Genomic DNA, 21,575 nt, shown 5'->3' on the forward strand with positions numbered 1-21,575 from the left:
TGCACGGAAGCAGGAAGGGGTGACTTTCAAGCAGAGCAATGACAGCCCCCAGGCATTCTGGCCTGCTGCTTTGATGCTTCTCCGCAGAGAGCTCCCGTTTGGCTGCGCAGTGGCATTCCTTCTGCTAAGTGGCCCCCTGCACGGCTGCGGGGAGGCTTTGGGCAGAGGCAATCAGAAGAGGAAGCACAGCGCGCCTTGCCTGCTTTGGAAACCTCCCCTTCTCCGACTCCTACGGCTTTGCCTGCCCCTGGACACCTGTTCAGGCTCCCTGCTCATTCCTGGCCAGGGCAAGAGGGCCACGCCTGGCGACTGGTGCCTTGCCAAAGGCAAGCAGGCTGCTCTACAGCTGCCATGGGGGGAAATCGGTGGGCACCAGATGGTGTTGCTTGGAAAACATATGCTGGGAGAGAACAGCCTCTGGCAGCTCGCAAAAGGCCAACCCTGGGGCGAATAAGCGACGGAATCACCCAACCAGCTGATATCACGCCGGGATCAAAGCAACCCGAGAATCGAGAGAGACAGCGTGGCAGAGTTAAGCGGGAGAAGCGGGCAGAGAGAGAGCCGGGAGTTTGTGAGATCAAACCTGGGCTTCCCTAGTACCAACCTTTCCCGTGGTTTCCAACTGAGGAGACATGGCCTTAGATTACAGACGGTCCTTGACGTACGACCACATTTGCCACCAGCATTTCCATGGTTAAGCAAGGCAATTGCTAAATTGTTGTCCCCTATTTTATGACCTTTTGTGCCACAGTTACTAAGGGATCATTGCTGGGGAATTCTGGCAGTTGAAGTACACAAGTCTTAAAGTAGCCAAGGATGGACATGCTAGCTGGGGAATTCAATCAATATCAGAAGAGAGCCGGAAGGGACCTCGGAGGTCTTCTAGTCCAACCCCATCCTCAGGTGGCGACCCTATACAATTTGAGACAATCTCTTCTTAAAAACCTCCAGTGATGAAGCAGCCACAACATCTGGAGGCAAGGAGTTCCACTGGTTAATTGTCCTCACTATTGGGAAGTTTCTCCTTCGTTCCAGGTTGCTCCTCCCCTTGATTAGTTTCCCTCCGTTGCTTCTCCTCCTGCCTTCTGGTGTTTTAGAAAATAAGTTGACCCCTTCTTCTTTGTGGCAGCCCCTCAAATACTGAATACCATTATCATGTCCCCCCTCGTTCTTCTTTTCTCTAGAGTGGCCAAACCCAACTCCTGCAACCGTTCTTCCTACGTTTTTGTCTCCAGGCCTTTAATCATCTTAGTTGCTCTTCTTTGCACTTTTTCCAAAGTCTCAACATCTTAGCCCTAATGGGACTGATCTAAGCAGTAATTTCTTCTGTTGAAGTCACCCCGTCTAACTGGGCCCCCCAAAACCTATACTGCCTTTCAATCATGTAAAGCCCAGACTACCTACCCAATATGCTAGTTGAGGGGGGGGGGGGTAGGAATTGTAGTCCAAGATCTTTGGAGTGTCAAATAGCATCCGAAAGTAAATCAGAGTCCGAGGCAAAGTATTCCTCAAAGTTCCAATTTATTAAGAGAGCCATGTTGGCACATCTGGGAAAACCCAAATCTGAAAGATTCTTGGTTTTCCCCACCCACTTGAAAGTTCAAGATCTTGCCCCCACATCCACAAGTCCATCTCATGGTCCAATCTCCCACTGCCATGCTGGCAGTTCCACTCATCCAGTTCCGGTCAGGTGCAAAGACAAAGGATGACCTTGGCTTTCTAGAAAGAATTTTGTTTTGGCTACATATCATCTAAGTCCTTACAATCCCCCCTCCCATTTTCCCAGCATAGAAAATGCATAGTAGAACAACAAAAAGTGTGGCAGGCCAAAGATCCACAAGGAAAGGTGCTTGCAGGGCTGACATGAAGGGCCAATAAGGACTACAATAAACACATCAATTTCCCCTCCTTTTTCTATCTCCTGTCCCACCCCCCTCTTCCTACACAAACACAAAAACACACACCCATTCTCCTACCACTACTTAAAAGAATTAAAACAAGTCAAATGTGTGCTCTCTGCAGACAAAGTTGAAGGTTAACAGAGCTTAAGATCTGAATATAGATCACCCCGTGCAAAGCCACTATGTTGCAGTTTAATTAAAAAGAATTCATTAAAGTGATGCCCCATCAATGGTAATTAGTATGCAGAATTTATGCTTTGCCTAATGCACAAGGGCAGGAGTATGAATAATAAACTCAAGTTAACCTTAAGTAGGAGACTTTGAATGGTCAGGTGTTTCTTTTGGTCTTTGTCCAACACTAACGCGGAAAGGGTAAAATTCAATTATACATAACAAAAATAAAAAAATCCTTCATTCTTTTTTTTAAATTCTCCCAAAGAAGAAATACCGTATTTTTCAGAGTATAAGATGCATTTTTCCCCTAAAAAAAGAGGGTGAAAATCTGGGTGTGGCTTATACACTGAATGCAACATTTTTGATCTCCTGAAATCCTGCCCCCACTTTTCACAAAAATGGACCTGCAGAGGATTTGGGAGGCCTGTAAAGTGTTCCTGGGGGGCCCAGCCCCTAAAAAAATTACCTCTTCAAAATCTTGGTACATCTTATACTCCGGTACGTCTTCTAGTCCGAAAAATATGGTAGTCCAAACGGAACCAATCAAATTTAATTTGTACTCAGAGATAAATAAATACTGGGGGGAAGAGGAGTATGATAAGATGTGCTTTATAAATTGATGGATTAAGAAGATCTTTCAGGAAGCTTCCTTGGAGTTGGGTTGGAGTCTCAACCACCTTGGCATCCAGCAACCACCCTGAATTAAACTTCCGACAAACTGTCGTAAGTTCCACAAATTTCAACAGTTGGACACTAAGTGTAGCAAAACCTGGAACAACCAGAAGTAGCTGAGTCAAAGAGGGATGGGGTGTCAGGGTTCCAAATAGCCTCCGAAATAAAATCAGAGTCTGAGGCAAAGGATTCCTCAAAGTTCCAATTTATGAAGAGAGCCATGTTGGCACATCTGGGAAAACCCGAATCTGAAAGATTCCAGGTTTTCCCACCCAGTTGAAAGTTCAAGATCCCACCCCAACACCCACAAGTCCATCCCATGGTCCAATCTCCCACTGGCATGCTGGCAGCTTCCACCCATCCAGTTCCGGTCAGGTGCATGGGTGAAAAGACAAAGGATGACCTTGGCTTTCTAAGAAGAATTGTGTTATGGCTACATATCATCTAACTCCGTACAATCCCCCCTCCCATTTTCCCACAATGGAAAATGCATAGTAGAATAATAGAAAGTCTGGCAGGCCGAAGTTCCAACAGAAAAGATGGCTGCAGGCCTGACAGAGGGCCACCTTGTCTTTTTCGGCTTGTAGAGTGATGCCATGATGGTTTGAAAACCTTTCCTTCTGGAAATCTTAATTCAAGTCATCTTGCCTCCCATGCAAACTACAGAACTGCTCCCCCACAGAAACTCAGGAGCAAAGCAATTGAAAAGTCCAAGGAGATGATTTAACCAACATGTATAACAGAATGATGGAAGCCACTATTTGACCAACATGTATGGTAGAATGATGGAAGCCATGATCCAACACCTTCAGAGAGCTTGGGGCCTGGGGAATTCTGGGAGTTGAAGTCCACAAGTCTTAAAGTTGCCAAGTTCCGAACTTGTTGGGGTTTTGTTGTGCATAATATGCTTGCCAAACAAGCACCATCTTTTATACACTTGTTCAAAACAAAAGCAAAAAGAAACCTAACTAGAGTTGGGTTAATTTGAGAACCTACCGAATAAATATTGATTTACTCGAACCGAGCGCATTACTCACTTCCCCACTAATTCTGATGGTTCTAATTTACTTGCAGTCGGTGGGGGAGGGGGGGAGGGGGGGTTGGCCTCATCCTAGGAAGTAAATTAGACTTTCCCATTTCCCAGAAATCACAAAACCCAAATGTCAATTTCATACATCAGGCAATTACTTGAAGGGGGGGGCGCTGTTTATTTTGGGGGAGAATTTGCACATTATATTTACTTAGAACGCCACACGAGTCCTTCCAAAATAAACAGGGACTATCATTCTTGCCCAAACCCCTTGCAGTTCAAGAGCGTTTCTCATCCATTTTCTGCCGCATTAATGAGGAGCAGCAGAAGAGGCTTATTCATTCTGTCTTTATGATAAGACTAACCTGCAGGGCAGATCAAGATTGAGGACAAAGGCAAGGCAAATGCATGGGAAGCTGTCTCAGCTCTCTTCTAATCCATCACTCAGGCTTCTTGGTGACCGCCTTAAAGTTTGAAGGCTGCACTTTCAATGGATGTGAAAACGTGGAGGAGGCCCTTGACTCAATTGGAAGAGAGCTGCTAGGCACCTTGGAGGTCTTCTAGTCCAGCCCCCTGCTCAAGCAGGAGACCCTTAACCATTCCAGACGAGTGGCTGCCCAGTCCCTTCTTCGAAGCCTCCAGTGATGGAGCACCCAGAATCAGAATAGAACTGGAAGGACCTTGGAGGTCTTCTAGTCCAGCCCCCCTGATCAGGCAGGAGACCCAGGGGTGAGATTCCGCAGGTTCTGACAGGTTCTGGAGAACCGGTAGTGGAAATTTTGAGTAGTGCAGAGAACCGGCAAATACCACCTCTGGCTGGCCCCAGGAGTGGGGAGGAAATGGGGATTTTGCATTATCCTTCCCTTGCCACGCCCACCAAGTCATGCCCACAGAACTAGTAGTAAAAAAAAATTGAATTTCACCACTGTTCCAAGGTTCCTTCCAACTCTTCTGTTATTCTGAACCCGTTTAAAATCCAGCCCAAAATCCCTCCTGTGGCCTGGCCCCTCTTTTCCCCTTTGGCTTCTCCTGACCGACCTCATGATTGTCGCCATCTTCATAACCCACTGAATTAAGTTTAGAAGCGGGGCAGGGCGCATTGTCTTCCCCTCCTCCGTTGGGCAAAGAGTTCTGCATGTCGAGAGGCATTTTTCTGGGGCGCCTGGGGGTTCCTTAGCAACCCTCTGAAAGGCCCTATATGCATTGATCACCCTCAATTGTCTCCGGGGGTGGAAGTGTGAGGTGCATCTTTCCCCCCCTCCCCCCCCCGGGTGAGGAAGCGGTCACTCCTCTCCTGCGGATCCTCTGTTTGCATCCAAATATTGTTGACTCCAACTCTCTGATCCCGGAGCCTTTCCATGCGGCGGAAAAGATACGGTGAATGCACGACACACAAAGGTCTCCCTTGCACCAAAGGTGGGACCAGGAAGCCGAGCAGCCTCTGCATCCGTTTCTCCTTTCTCTCTTCATTCAGCTCTCCCCGAATAAAGAGAAGCATTAAAATGCCCTTGACACCACCGATAATGCAAGTTTGATTGCCCCAGCCTCCTCTGGAGAAGTGAGGAAATCCTGAAGGTAATTGGAGCTCTCCCAACTCCGCCTGCTCTAGATTTTCAGAGCTTTGGCCTTGCTTCGCCACGATCCCCATTGGCTAATTACTCCTCAAGGGTCTGAGTTCGGAGCATTTGCTAAGGGAGCCTTCCACTATGGGAGAAAATCTCACTTTCCATTTATTGCCATGGCGAAAGATTAATAATATGGTCTGCCAGTCATAAAATATGACCTAAATTATCTATTGGATTTCCTTCCTTCTTTCCTCCCTCCCTTTCCTTCCTGACTTTTTCTTCTCTTTTCCCTTTTCTCCTTCCTATTCTACTTTTTCCCAGTCTCTCCTTCTTTCCAAGGTAGACCATAACCTACTAATAGATAAAGTAGAAGAATGTGGGTTGGACAGCATCACCACCAGATGGATTCGTAACTGGCTGACCAACCGCACTCAACGTGTAGTCCTCAATGGAACTGCATCTACATGGAGGGAAGTATGCAGTGGGGGACCCCAAGGCTCTGTTTTGGGCCCAGGACTCTTCAACATCTTCATCAATGATTTGGATGAGGGAATAAATGGGGAACTCATCAAATTTGCAGATGACACCAAGCTGGCAGGAATAGCCAACACTCCAGAAGACAGGCTAAAGATACAGAAGGATCTTGACAAACTTGAACATTGGGCACTATCTAATAAAATGAAATTCAATGGTGAAAAGAGTAACGTTCTACATTTAGGCAAGAAAAAGGAAATGCACAGGTACAGTATAGGTGGTACCTTGCTCAGTAGTAGTAAGTGTGAAAGGGATCTTGGAGTCCTAGTGGACAACCATTGAAATAGGAGCCAGCCGTGTGCAGCAGCTGCCAAAAAAGACAACACAGTTCTAGGCTGCATCAACAGAGGGAGAGAATCAAGATCACGTGAAGTGTTAATACCACTTTATAAGGCCTTGGTAAGGCCACACTTGGAATACTGCATTCAGTTTTGGTCGCCACGATGTAAAAAAGATGTGGAGACTCTAGAAAGAGTGCAGAGAAGAGCAAGAAAGATGATTAGGGGACTGGAGACTAAAACATATGAAGAACGGCTGCAGGAACTGAGTATGTTTAGCTTAAGAGAAAGAAGGGCTAGAGGAGACATGATAGCAGCCTTCCAATATCTCAGGGGATGCCACAAAGAAGAGGGAGTCAAGCTATTCTCCAAGGCACCTGAGTGTAGGACAAGAAGCAATGGGTGGAAACTAATCAAGGAGGGAAGCAACTTAGAACTGAGAGAAATTTCCTGACAGTCAGAACAATTAACCAGTGGAACAGCTTGCCTCTAGAAGTTGTGAATGCCCTAACACTGGAAGTCTTTAAGAAGATGTTGGATAGACATTTGTCTGAAACGGTATAGGGTTTCCTGCCTAGGCAGGGGGTTGGACTAGAAGACCTCCAAGGTCCCTTCCAACTCTGCTATTGTATTATTGTATCATTCCTTCCTTTCTTCTTCTCTTTATCCCCCTTTCTCCTTCCTTTTCCACTTTTTCACATTCTCTTCTTCCTTCCTTCTTCTTTCTTCTTCTCTTTATCCCCTTTTCTCCTTCCTTCTCCATTTTTTCCCATTCTCTCTTTCCTTCCTTCTTCTTTCCTTCCTTCTTCTTTTTTCTTCTCTTTATCATCTTTTCTCTTTCCTTCTCCACTTTTTCCCATTTACTCCTTCCTTCCTTTTTCTTTCCTTCCTTCTTTCTTCTTCTCTTTATCCCCTTCCTTCTCCACTTTTTGTCCTTCCTTCCTTCTATTCTTTTTCCTTTTCTCTCCTTTATTCTCCACTTTTCCCCCTCCCTCCCTTCTATATTCTTCATGGCACTTAACTCCTTATGGATTTTTAACATTCAACAAAGCTAAGACACCTTCACTCAAGTAATCTAAGCTGCGTACAGAGTTTTTAACCCTCTTTTTTTTTTAGTTTTTTCTTTTAAGGGTAATCCAGAGGAGACGTCTAACAAACCTTCAGCTGTAAACTAAACTGCAATCTTGCAAGAATTTATGTCTAAGGGAGCATCAATCAACTTTACCAGCAACACTTAAGCTGCACCGGCCTTTGTTCCAAGTGGCAGGTTTAGACAAATTCTCAGGGTGAATTTGGGGGAAAGAGAGGTTTTCACTACAAAACAGGACTGCTGGTTTTAATGAGGCTACTCACAAGGGTAAGGGAAGGGCTACCCTTGAAGCAGGCTTGTAAAATGAGCTTTGTCCCAAAGTGCAGCCCCTTCCTCAGGCTGAAGTAAAGCAGGTTTGGGGTTGCAAAACTAGGAGGAGGTCACCCGTTGTGTAAATATTTCATCGCAGGGCGTTTTCCTCACAAACTCCTTTAAACCCAGCCTTTTGAAAGCATGAAACATGAAACGGGTGTCGTTTTTAAAAATGGTGTTTCTTGGTGTAAAAGTTGCACGGAGAACAAGACCCCTCTGGAGTCACACTGGGGTTGGTCAAGAATTAAAGCATCGCGTAGTAATCAATCTCTTGTCCCCTTGGAGGGGACTTCCAATAAGGGCAACAAAGTAAGCTAGATCTCATTGGGTTGGTTTATTTTTTTTTTGTTTGTTTGTTTGAAATAGTTTGCTGTGTTTGTTTGTGCAGAGAGGCCAAACTCAACGGAGGCAGGCAATGGGTAAAAAACATAAATAGGAGACTATGGAAGGGTTTGATAGAACTCTTGTGCGCTTCGGTTTTTCTCTCGGCCTTCTGAAATTCACTGGAGAAAATGCATTCCAAAGCACCCACTCTGGGGAGTGAAATGTGGGGATTTAAAATGCCAGCAGTGGCTGCCTAGGAACTGAAGTGTCTGCTTTTCTCCTCGCTCTGTTCTCTTCCCAGAGCAAATCTGCACTTCTTAAATTGAACAGCAGCCAAATGGAGATTTTTCCTCTTCTGTCCCCTCCTTGGAAGTTTTGCAGCTCCAGCCAAAGTTTCCTTCCTATAAAAGATTCCTGAGTTACACTCAAGGCCCATTTCCCTAGAAAAGAGGGGAAGGAGGGGAGGCAAGACGCCATCAAAAGTGAGATGGACTCCAAAATGCCTCTTTTTTCCAAGACTTCTTGAAGCTGAACTTTTCTCCCAGGAGAATCATAGAGGGATGCAGGGCAAAACTGGAAGGACTTTAAAAAACTACACTACAGTGCACATGTGCGTGTGTGTGTGTGGGGGGGAGTTTTCATGGACGTTGCATCACATAGGTAGCCATGCACAAATATGGATGTAGAACTTTATAGCTCTCTCTCTCTCTCTCTCTCTCTCTCTCTCTCTCTCCTTCTTCTTCTTCTTTCTCTTTCTTCTTTCCTCTCCCGTCCTTTCTTCTTTTTCTCTCTTTTCCTCTCTCTCTCTCTCTCTCTCTTCTCTCTTTCTCATCTTCTTCCCTCCCTCTCTTCTTTCTGTTTTCTCTCCTCTCATTCTCTTCTCTCTCTCTTTTCTTCTCCCTCCTCTCCTCTCCCTCCTCTCTCTCTCTCTCTCTCTTCTCTTTTTTTTCCCTCTCTCTTCTCTCTCTGAAAAACTTTTCTAGCCTCACTGCTCTCGTGATACTGACCAGCCTCGGTGGAGCGTCTCAGTGGCTCCCTTTGACTAAACGTCTTCTGCTTAGACTAATATTGCCACCCACTGATATAATTTGTTTCACAGTCCCTGGTCAGCACCATGAATCAAATGTTGACATTCTAATTTCATGCGCACAGAGATGTTTGCTTGGGCAGCCCTGGGTGCCTCAGCCCCTTGCTCCCTACCTGGCGTAAATCAGCAAGACAAGCTCTTTTGCCCCCCCTCCAGCCCCAGCCCCCCAGCCCCCCCTCCCCAAGAAGCTCAGAAAAAGTTGTGGCTACCTCTGGAAGAAGCAGGCATCTCCTCCCCTCTGGGAGAGCCATTGTCTCGTTCTCTGATCCGAAGACCAAACTGCCACCTTGGGAACTCTCCATTTTAACCCCTGAAAACTCGAGGAGGTTCATGCAGCAGCATGAATGGGGGAAATTCTGTGCCTGTGGTCCAAAGGGGAACATGGTGGTTCTCTCCCTCCCCCCCTCCCCCCCCTCACTTTCCTCCCTGTTTTTCATCTACTTCCTTGCCTTTTCTTTCCTTTCTTCTTCCCTTCTCTTCCTTATTACAGTCTTACAAGCAGTATGAAGCGGCATATAAGTCTAAGGAGTATATGTCTAATGCCAGTGCTATTTTCTCTCTTCCCTTTTCCTTTCTTCCGTTCTTCCTCCTTCCTTCCTTCCCTCCCTCCCTCTCTTACATCTCCCTCCCTCCCTCCCTTCCCCTCCCTTGGCTCTGCATCACTCCTGAGCTTTTTCCTAATCCAAATCAAGCAGAATTTCATCTTTTCCTCCTTTTTCTCCATCATCTGTATCGTTCCTTATTGTCCGGAGCTACTCAGATCAGAACCCCCTGGTTCCTTAGGCCAAAAGATGAAGGGGACTGGAAGGAAGGTAATATCCCCCCTCCCCCCCCTGCTGCCGTCTCCTGCGGTTTGGGATAATGAAATGCCGCAGAGTGCTGGGATGTGCCAGAGACCTCAATGGGCTCATCCAGGCCTCGCTTGACTTGACAAGGTAGCCACGAAACTTTGAAGCAGAGAGGTGGCCGCCCGCCTCAACAAATCCTCAATCAGGCCAAAACAAGGAAGGAAGGAAGAGAAGGTGGGGGAGAAAAGAAAGAAAGAGAAGAAAGAAGGAAGGAGAGAAAGAGAAAGGAAAGAAAGGAAGGAAGGAAAGAGGGAGAGAGAAAAAGGAAAGAAAGGAAGGAAGGAAGGAGAGAAAGAAAAAAGAAAAGAAAGAAAAAGGAAGGAAGGAAAGAGGGAGAGAGAGAGAAAAGGAAAGAAAGAGAAAGGAAAGAAAGGAAGGAAGGAAAGAGGGAGAGAGAAAAAGAAAAGAAAGGAAGGAAGGAAGGAGAGAAAGAAGAAAGAAAAAGAGGAAAGAAGGAAGGAAAGAGGGAGAGAGAGCGAAAAGGAAAGAAAGAGAAAGGAAGAAAGGAAGGAAGGAAAGAGGGAGAGAGAGAAAAAAGGAAAGAGAGAGAGAAAGAAAGAAAGAGAAAGAAAGAAAGAAAAGAGAGAGAGGAAGAAAGCCCCAGAAAGCAGCTGATACTTGACCATCTCATAAGTATTGTGCAGAGGGCATCACTTTAGGTCCCTTGGCTTGGACATTGTCTCCAGCAAGGAAATGGCCTTGCAGCCCAATGGGTGCCCCCCTGCAGACCCCGAAGGGCCCCTCCCTGGGTGGGTTGTAGAAGAGCCCTCCAAAACTGGCTTTCCCAGCAGGGTGAAGTCTTGTTTCCTGGGCAGGAGACCCCTTTTCCCTGGAACTGATTTCAAGCCTCTGATGCTAAAGCCTCTTTGAGGTTAGGTTGGGTGTCGCATCCCTTAGATCCAGTTTTAGGAAAATAGGGATGGTTGCCCACCCCCCACACACCCCGTTGCAGTCTGGAACAAACGCCAGCCAATGAATAATTCATCCTGCACCTGGTCCAACCTCAGAAACCAGGCAAGGAAAGTTCTTTTTTCCACAGAAGGAAAAAAGTGAAATCCTTCCTCTTAACACTCATTTGATCAACTTGTGCTGAGCTGGCAGAAGGGATGAGCGAGGGAGAGAGAGATCTCTGCAAGAATTTGGCCTGCGGTGGTTTGGGGGGGGGGGGTAGGTGTTTTTCCCTCTTTTTCCCCGGCTGAAGGTGGAGGCTGCCGGTGTCTCTGCTACCAGCCCACAAGCTGATCGTCAAATTAAACCCCTTTTTCCGCCTCCCTCTTGATGCCCAGCATGGTCTCCTTTTTATCAGGCGGAGGGGTCAAGCTTGCCCAGCCGGCCCTGGCCTCTGTTCTCCAGTGACCTGCCTGGCTTAAAGCCCAGCGCTTTGACCGGCTTATAGGGATGGATACCTTGGGGGAGCTTAGCGGGGAAATCTTTTGGAGCACTTCCTCAGAACCCCTCTTCTGGGGGAGGGGGGAGGGGGGAGGGAAATGGTGGTGGGTCTCTGGAATTTCCTTTGGAAAAGCAGACCTGGGGCCCCTTGCCTTCTCTTCCTCCTCCTCTTTTTCCTTCTCCTCTTCTCCTCCTCCTCTTCTCTTCTCCTTCCTCCCCCTCCTCTTCCCCTTCTCTTCTCCTCCTCTTCCTACTCCTCTTCTCCTCCTCTTCCTCCCCGTCCTCTTCCCCTTCTCTTCTCCTCCACTTCCTCTTCTCCTCTTCCTCCTCCTCTTCCTCCACCTTCTCCTCCTCCTCCTCCTTTTCTCCTCCTTCCTCCTCCTCCTCCTCCTCTTCTTCCTCCTCCTCTCCTCCTCCTCTTCTCTTCCGGTGCCACCTGCCTTCCCATGTGCCTGTGCCATGCTGGGATCAGGGGCGGAGCACTGATGCGCCCGGCCCGCTCTAAAGCTTTCTCGGAGGCCCTTTTACTCCAAAGTAGCCAATTTACAGTTATGGTTGCAGGTAAGTCAATTAAGATGCTTTATTTGCCTGCCTTGGAATCCCTGGCCTTCATTAACATTTAGCAGCAAAGGCAGAAAACCCAAGGTAAATAAAATATTAGGCAGTTCTGCAAAGGTCACCTCAGATGGAATCCGCAGGAAGAGAGATTTCAAAACCGGCTCACTCACCGGGGCAAAGAATTAAACCGAGAAAGGAGGATGGAAATAACCCCCAGTCTGGGTCCCTGAGCCCAAACGGTCAGTAAGGGGGGCTGTTCCCTTGGCCTGGCAGAGGAGAAATCAGGATGGGGCTAAAGGTGTGGGGGGATCTAGATCAATCCTATACAGGCTGCCCTCAACATACGACCACAACGGAGCCCAACATTTCTTGCTAAATGAGACATTTGTTAAGTGAATTTTGTCCCATGTTACGACCTTTCTTGCAGCGGTTATTAGGTGTGAGCTCGCAACATGAAAATAAACTGCAGCAAAGGAAAAGAGGACGGGGAGGGGAAAGGGGGGAGGGAATCACGTTTAAGGCAGCCTTTCAGTGAATTTTGTAAGCGGGGAAGTCTGCAGTCTACCGAGTAGGGTCAGAAAAGTGGAGATGGGGACAGTAAGGGTACGGTCAGAACTCTGCCCAGTGCATAACTCATGAGTAGAGCTTTCCTCGTGTCCCCGTGGTTTCCATCTTGGCTTTTTCGACCCTGCCATGCAGTTGCTCCTGCTTATCAAGGTAGATTTATAATTTTTTCTAATCGCTGGAAGCTCTAAGTGACTTCCCAGACTGAGCAAAGTCTTAATTCAGCCCCAAATATTTGCCATCCATCATCCGCTCTGCACTCATGGCCGTTGGCAGTCTCTGTCTCTCTCTCGCCTCTTTATTGACTTTGACTGCTGCTCAGGTGTTCCCGGAGCGCATTTCTGCATTCTTACCTCTCTCCTTTCCCACCTGCCAGCCTCCCTCCAGCCTTCCACCAAGTGGACCTCATCAAGTCATCAAAGGCCCCCAGAAGTTCAAAGACTGAATTCTGGAGTTCCGTCAAGGGAGCATCTCTGGTATGGGGCTTTCACGGGTGCCTTCGCCATCAGTCATAGGTTTTCATTAGGACTCGCATCCATCATGGGGGGAATGATATATTTGGGGCGCCTCCGTTTGAAAGAGAACTAAAAAGATCAGGAGAAAGCACCAGAAAGGGAGAGGTTGACCTCAGCGTTACCTGCTGGAGATCTGGGACCAAGGGGGAGATTCAAAGGAGAAGTCAGTGATTCTTGACTTACAACCATTCATTTAGTGACTGCCTGAAGTTACAACGGTACAGGAAAAAGTGACTTATGACCACTTTTTCATGCTTAGGACCATTGTAGCATCCACAGAGTCATCTGATCAAAATCCAGATCGTTGAAAACTGACCCACAGCTAGGAGGGCTGCAGTGTCTTGGGATCTCGTGATCCCTTTTGGCCACCTTCTGACAAGCAAAGTCAGTGAGGAAGCCAGGCTCAATTAACAACTGTGTTACTAACTTAACAACTGCAGCGATTCACTGAACAATCGTGGCGAGAAAGATTGCCAAACTCATTTTACAACTCTGTTACTTAGCAGCAGAAATGTTGGCCTCGGTTACGGTTGTAAGTCAAGAACTACCAGCAATTCAATCCTTTCCAGGGTTCCAAGTCACGCTTAGACTCACTAAGTTGGAGGAGACGTTGGTGCAACTCCCTGGTCAGATCCCCGTTCTTTCTAAAATGCAACCCGGAGTCAGTTGTCCATCCCAAATGGTCCATCCATCCATGTTTTGGGGAAACCAATATGCTTCTTTGGCGATTAACTATTTGCTTGACAGATCCTTTAGGTTGACCTATCTGAACTTCTGAAAGGTTCAGCAGTTGGAAAAAAAGCTCCTTGGAATTTCAACATCATTTGAACTTAGACATGAGAAAGCCTCAAGCAATTGTTCCCTTCAGATTTGTTGTTAGTTGCGAAGTCATGTCCGATCCATCGCGACCCCATGGACAACCTTCCTCCAGGCCCTCCTGTCCTCTACCCTACCTCAAAGTCCATTGAAGCTCACGCCGGCTGCTTGGGAGACTCCATCCATCCACCTCCTTCTCTGTCGTCCCCTTCTTCTTCTTTTGCCCTCCATCGTTCCCAGCATGAGGCTCTTCTCCAGGGAGTCCTTCTTCCTTCTCCTTAGCTGGCCAAAGTCTTTGCGTTTACTTTTTCCAATTAAACCTAGCAAGAGGATTTCAACAGTTTGCGCTCCAAGAACCCTTGGTGAGGTTCCATCAATATATTTCTTCTGTATTGAAGTTCCATCAATATATGTTAACAGTCACAGAGTTGGAAGTGACCTTGGAGGTCATCTAGTCCAACCCCCTGCTCACGCAGGAGTCCTATACTAGGGATTCAAACCGCTGAACCTTCAGACCTTTCTGATCGACAAGCTCAGCGTCTTAGCCACTGAGCCACCTAGCCAGGCCTATTTCTTCTCTTTCGAGGTTCCATCCATGTATTTCTCCTTCTTGAGCAAGAAAGGCAATATTTTTCGTCTGCTTTGTGAAATGATCCTCAGCTGGCTCAAGAGAGGCTCCCCCGCTGCCACAACCCAGGGATTTCATACCCCGAGGGGGGCTCTCCCCCCAGGCCGTCTTGGTCCGCCCAAGTAACTTATGACCTCATTCTGGAATTTTGTCTGTTAACCAAGCAGGAAAGTCACACGCCTGCTGGACTTCAAAGCTTCCTGCCTCGGCCGAGGTGGCAAAAGCGGTAGCCTGCTAACAGCCAGACCCACCGATAAGCGAGGGAGGGGACGCAGCCGCCCTTTGAGCTTTGGCTGTAAAAGTCCACCTCGTTGGCCTTCCTGATGTTGATGGCAAGCCCTGAGCTGCCCAAATTGTAAGTTAACCAAGCAAGCTGGGTGTCCCGAGGTTGCTTTCATTTGAACGGCAACTGGGCATCATGATTTTTTTTTCTTTTAGATGTTTCGCTTCTCGTTTGAGAAGCTTCTTCGGTTCAGTTCGGTTGCAAGGCAAAGATTATATTTATATTTATATATTTAATTAGATTTCTAGACCGCCCCCTCTCCCCGGAGGGACTCGGGGCGGTGTACAGGTATAAATTTAAAAAACCCATCCAAACAATAATATACATCGTTAAAAGTAGATTAAATAACCCCTGTACAATTTATAAAAATTAAAACTAACCCATAAAACCAATCATAAAATTTAAAAACCAAAGCCGAGGTGGGAAGGCTGGAATTAGGCCAGGCCGGCTAGCTGGAACAGGTGGGTTTTAAGTTTTAAGGGATCAGCCTTTCATTCTTTCTCTCTCTCTTTCTTTCTCTGTCCTCCCCTCTCTTTCTACCCCTCTCTCTCTTTTTCTCTCTTTCTCTCTTTCATTCTCTTTCTCTCTTTCTCTCTCTTTCTTTCTCTGTCCTCCCCTCTCTTTCTATCTCTCTATCTCCCCCCCTCTTTTTCTTTCTCTACTTCTTTCTCCTTCTCCCCCTCTCTCTTTTTCTTTCTCTCTTTCTTTCTTTCTCTCTTTCTCTTTCTCTCTCTCCATCCTCCCCCCACCGCCTGTTGGCCTCTTCATCAGACTATAAAGACTCACATTTGGAGAGGAAATTGCAGGGGGCAATTGGGGAGGGAGGGGGAATTGTGCCATTTTGTCCCCTGACAGCCAAGAGGCCCCTCTCTCATCCGTGGCCATTTAGGGCTGGGATGTAGGGGGGAAACTGCCTGGTGACAAAGTCCGCAGTGAATGACAGGGTGCTTAGCTGTCAAACCCTCTTGTTGACTTACCCCCTTGTGTGAGGACAATATTCATTAAAGCCATTTGCACTTCAGAAATAAAACCAAACCTTACATTTAAAGTGATAATCTCCTAAAAGGGGCAGGAATGCACAGCAGTCAGTCTCCTCCCCCCCCCCCCTCCGATGAATATGGAAATCTCTGATTGAACCCTGTCTATCTTAGTAAGGGGTGGGGAGTTAGACTTTTCTTAGCTTCCTTCTTTGGTTCGGCATCCTGAGGATTTGGGAATACATGCGTGCAATCTTTACATGCCCGGTGTATTTTGATGATCACCTCCCCGTTGCCCAGATCCCTTCTAGGTGTTTTCAGATTCACTTTCAGAAATGTTTACACCTTCCCTTTTCAAACAGAATGTTTTCCTAAAGTGACCCACAATAAAGCGAGCTTTGTAAGAACAACAACACAGCAGAAAAGAAGAAAGCGCCAAAAGAAAAGAGTACACACAGTCCAAAAGCAATCACAGACTCTTCCTGAATATTTTATAACCCGGATTTCAAAATAATTAGATGCTAGAAATAGTTCTGTAATTGGAGAGGATTATTTCTCGCTTTCTGTCTCTTTCTCTCTCCCTCTCCCTTAGTTTCTACCTTTTTCTTTTGTCCTTTCCTCTTTTTCTTTCTCTCTTTCTTTTTCTTTCTCTCTTTCCCTTTCTCTCTTTTTCTCTCCCTTTCTTTATCTCCCTTTCTCTCTCTCCCTCTCCCTTTGTTTCTACCTTTTTCTTTTGTCCTTTCCTCTTTTTCTTTCTCCTCTTTCTCTCTTTTCCCTTTCTCTCTTTTTCTCTCCCTTTCTTTATCTCTCTCCCTTTCTCTCTCCCTTTCTGTTTCTCCCCTTTTTGCTTCTTTCCGTCATCCAAGAGAGTCTTGGTCATCTCTGGTCATTGAAGGATTTCATTCCCAAAGTGTTTATCTGCTTTTTCCAAAGAAAGGAATGAAGGAGCTGGCTTGCATTTCCCCCTAACTTCAGAGCCAGGAGGTTCTTGATGCCACCTTCACCAGCCAAGGCGCCGTGGCTCATGCATTCCCAGAGCCATCTACTCCCTCTCTTCAAAGGGATGAAGGAAGAGGGGCTGGGGCTGGGGGGGGGGGAGAGAAGGTGGCTGGGACAGGAGAGAGGGAGGGGAGCTGCTCAGAGTGATTTATGTCCCCCCCCTTGAGAAGGACAAAGTTCCGTGCACCTGGTTCTTTCAGAGGCCAACCGAAGGCGCAAAGGGCATTCAAATGGACAAGTGGCGACTTAGGAGGGCTGGCCCTGCCCACGATGAGACTGGCTTTGTTTGAAAGGAAAAGGGGGAAAGGAATTATATCACCTCCTGTCTTCTCCAAGGAAAGAAGAGAATGGAGAACAGGAGGAAGAAAATAAAGTTAAACAGGGAGGGAGTTATTCAAAGGGCTAGGGCGGGGCCTTTGTTCACCCCCTTTCTCTCTTTTGCACTCATGAAACATTTTAATTGCCCTGTTTAGCATCCCAAAGCCTCCGTTTCCACTCTTAATTGCAAGCCACTCTAAACAAATAATTGGAATATATGACTTGTGGGGCCCGACTTAAACAATTAAGAATGTGCCTCGGAAATCGGTCCCTTGGCTGTGCTCCAGGACGCCATTCTCTCCGTCTCCATTTTCTTTCGGAAGACCCCCAAAAAATAGTGTGGTATTTTGAGACAAGTTTAAAACCCAGCTAATTTGTGGCCTGGTTGCGCTCCTACACAGCCCCCCTCCCCCCTCAACCTGCTAAAGGGCTGCTGTCAGCAAAAAAGCACCTGGAGAGAAAAGAAAGATGCACATTTGGCCAAGCAGGGTCTTCCAAGCGGGCTCTTGATTAGGTGGACACCTTCAGGAGCTCCTGTAGCTTCAGTGGATCGGATCCTCTGGGTGCCCAGGAAGAGGGGATTCCTGCCTCCATATCTGTTGATTGAGACAATCAGCCCCGGTTTCACTCAGCGTAACACTGCAGTGCGCATCTGGTGTGAGGCCCAGGAGGATCTCAAGGAAGGGACTCCTGGGCTTGATGACATCAAGCACGTGGAGAGCAGGACAAGCTCATCCCTTTGGATCCAGCTCAGTTAAACCCTGATCCATGTTTGGCCAGAGCCTCAGCAATTTTGGGAAGTGTGAATCTCATTTCCTGCCAACCCAACTTTGAAGGCCACCCAGAAATTAAACAAAGTGGCATCTGCAACCTCCGTAAAGAGGAGAAGCTCAGTTGGGTGACTTGGAGATCCACCAAGATGGCATGTAGATTGGGAAGCATGGGAACAATGCTGTATTCTGCATGTTTGCATTGTCCCATGATAGGAGAATTCTGGGTGATGAGCTCCACATCTCTTTTTTATATATATTTTATTATTTTTATTTTCATAACAAAAAATAACCACATGTATATTGTTACATAACTAACATTATTTTAAATTTTTAAATATTTACATTATTTTTTCTTACCATCAACCCCCAAAAACGTTTATTGGTTCTTCTTCTCTCCATACACCATATTTGTACCTTATCCATCACTTTCCTCTCCCTCTCTCCTCCTCCTCCCTTCCACCTTTCTTCCCTCTGTCATCCTTCTCTACTTCCCCTTCCTCTCTCCTTCTCCTCCCTCCTCTTTCTACTCCTCCTTTCTCTCCTCCTCTCCATGGTGCCCCATGGTGTTAGGGGAATTCTGGGTGATGAACTCCACATCTCTTAAACTATCTCCATCCTTGAAGTTTCACCTGAAAGCCCTTCAGATATTGCAAGGCAGCTGACATATCCCTTCCCAATCTTCTCTTCTACAAGCTAACCATCTACAGATCTTTCTACTGTTTCTTGCAGGCCTTGGTCTCCAGTCCTTTCATCATCTTGGTTGCCCTTTTCTGGACTCACTCCAGTTTATCATGATCTTTTTAAAACTGTAGGGTGCAGAACTGAACAGAATAGTCCAATTGAAGCCTGAATGGAGCAGGATACTTCTCTTGATGTTCCTCAAATGGACTTTTTTTTTTTGCAGCTTTGTAGAATACATACGAAATAATTTGTGATCCTACCTATAGGATCCCTCTATATAAAACGGAAGTGGGTAATTTAGAAATTATTATTAAACCATATTTTGGAACTGGCCTGGGAATTGTTTGCAAAAAGCTACAAAAATGAGAAGATTACACGAGCAAGATCATAGTTAACATCTGAAGATTAGGAACGCAAAAGACTAATAACATCGAATTAAAACATTGGATTCAGTAAAATTTGGAAGATAAGTGGTGAGCTAAATAATATATGCAAGCAAAATCGAGAGCTTCATTTTATGCATACAATGGGAATAATTAACTGAAACTGAAACATGTAAATGAGGGCTTAAAAGCATTTTCATAACAGCGCATTCAATTTCAGTTACACACACAAGACGTTGCTACATTATAATAATTAGCTTTTTTTTATTAACGTGCAAGATTTTTTTATTTATTTACTGGATGCTTCTTCTCCATTTCTGTTTATTCCAACCCTCAAGGTAGCTTACAGCAATAGTTCTATTTTTTAAAAAAAAAAAAAAAAACAGCAACAAAGTATAAAACAAGCAAAATTAACACGGTTGAAATCAAAATGAAAATCAATCATTAAAGTAATTAGCAATTAAAAGCTTGCTGAATGAGATGTGGTTTTACCGTCCCCCTAGAGACTGGGAGAGTGACAGCCCAGCCTGTCTTCATCCCAAAGGAATAGTTGGAAACAGGTCAAAAAAGTCAGGATGGCAGCCACAATTCTACGATATGAAGCTCCGCCCCTTTTCCCATACATTGCCCAAAATCTCAGTCAACCAATCGGATGGCAAATCCTCAAAATTTGCAGCCTGTTTGAGGAGCTTCCTGTGATGATCTGGAACTCCATCTCATTGTCTACCATCCCTTTTCTGAGGGTTCCCATGGACAGATCTGGAGAAGTTGACTTTCCCATTTCTCACCCACACCAGATCTGAGCTTTCTCTGGGTTTAAATCCTAGACAATTGGCCTTGAACCAGCAACTGATCTGCCATGAATTAAGTTGGTTGAAGGACTCGCTTTCACTACCTCTTAGGTATTCCCACGTATTTTTAAGTGTATCTATTTTACATTAAGTTTTAATGTGTCTGTACACCGCCCCGAGTCCCTTCGGGGAGAGGGGGCGGTCTATAAATTTAATAAAATAATAAAAATAATAAATAATTCCTACACGAGGTCACACAGATTGGCGCAGGCTGAAGATGTTCCCAAAGAGGCCATCATTGACAAGGGGTGGGCTTCAAAAATGTCAGCAACAGGTTCTCTGCCTGGTTGCTGGGTGGACGTGGCCATGATGGGCCTGGCCTAATTGGACTTCTGCACCACAGTGGAGGGAGGCGTTTTCGCCCTCCCTAGGCTCCGGAGGCTTTCCTCGATCCTCTGGGAGGGCAAAAACGGCCTCTCCCGGGCTCCGGAGGCCCTTTTCCATTTTCAGCCTTCCGGGAGGCCCATTTTTCCCCCTTCCCAAGCCTCCGCTTGGGCCCTGCACTTACTGTACCTCACATCCAAAAGGGGCCTCGTGGAGACTCCTGGGAGGGGAGGGGCAGGGTGGGCGAGGCCAGCCAGGGTTGGGGTTTGGAGGTTCTCTTAACTGGCCATAATGTTAGCTCTTCCGAAACCGATCAAACCCATAGCAGCCCACCCCCTGGCCAGTTGACCCTCATAAGGACTCTGTAAGTTGGCATCTCTCATAGCCTGAGGAGCAAAACGATGGACTCTCATAAGTTCTTCCTGGTCAACCAAGGAGAACTCTAGAAGTAGACACCATCTTCCACAGTTTCCCTCTTCCGCAATAAGGAGCCGGAATATTGAAGCGAAGTATTAAATATTACATAATTACAGATTATTTTCTTTTGGATCCAGGGGGAAAAGAAATGAATATTCATCAATTCAGCTATGAAGGATCTGACTTCACTGGAGAGATGGCTCCCTTATCCTGCAAAGCACACCAGGTCCTGTGGTGTTGGGCGAGTAAAGGAATTGCAATGTCCAAGAGATTTGAGGAAGAGAAGAACAGGAGGAACTCCCACCCCACCCCAAGGATTGTTTCTCCTTCCATCATCCCTGCAGGGAATATTTTAATGGGTCTCTTTCCATGGGATTTCAGCTTGATTGCAGCTGTAAAAATCAAATTCCAGGGTATCCTGAAAAGGAGGGTAAAATTCAGACCAGGATGTCAAGTGTATGAAAGAATTCATGCCAGCAACAATCAAAGGACACGTTTTCCTTCCTAGGCCTGGATGAGGAGACACAGAGCTTTTCGTAGAAATATTTGCACTGAGCTTCCTTCAAGGAACTTTGAAACCTTCCGTGCTGTTTGTGAGTTATAACCTGGTTATCAGTCATGGGAAGGGACAAACAAGGCAGGATAGTGGAAACATCAAACTGAGGCAGTAAAATAGAGATGGGCCATGCCTTGTCGGTGAGATGGGTGGCATATAAAGTTAATAAATAATGAAAAACCAATTGCAGCATGATTTGCCATCTTGATGGTTTCTTGATGTGTGTGTGTGTGTGACAGAGAGAAAGAGAGAGAGAGAGAGACAGAGAGACAGAGACAGAGAGAAAGAGAGAGAGAGAGAACTTGATAAATCAAAGAGTTTCAAAATTTTGAAGATAGCTTTGCATGGATAGAAATATTTCTTCATTCACTGAGTGGATAGCTGCCTATTTTTTACTCTGATTACTGCTTGATGTCATCTCCTGCCACACCTAATAGTCATTTTAGTCTGGATTATGCTGTCCAGTTAATTAATCTTACTTAAACCTAAAATAAAAAGAACTAAATGAAAAACCAGAACGGAAAACTATTTCAGGAGAAATGTAAAAGAGCCTCTGGGCTCATTGTGACAAAACATTCATTGACTGTTTCCACTTCTGGTTTTTTTTTAACTCTTCTGTTTTGTTTTAAGCAACGTGGATTTATGGGCATAAAATCCAGCATTAATAGTTGAAGATTAGATATGATTTATTTATATGTGTATAGATATCTGTGATTTATCTATATGGT

The sequence above is a fragment of the Natrix helvetica genome (assembly GCF_964273705.1).
Source record: "Natrix helvetica genome assembly, chromosome: 12".
NCBI classification, from domain to species: domain Eukaryota; kingdom Metazoa; phylum Chordata; class Lepidosauria; order Squamata; family Natricidae; genus Natrix; species Natrix helvetica.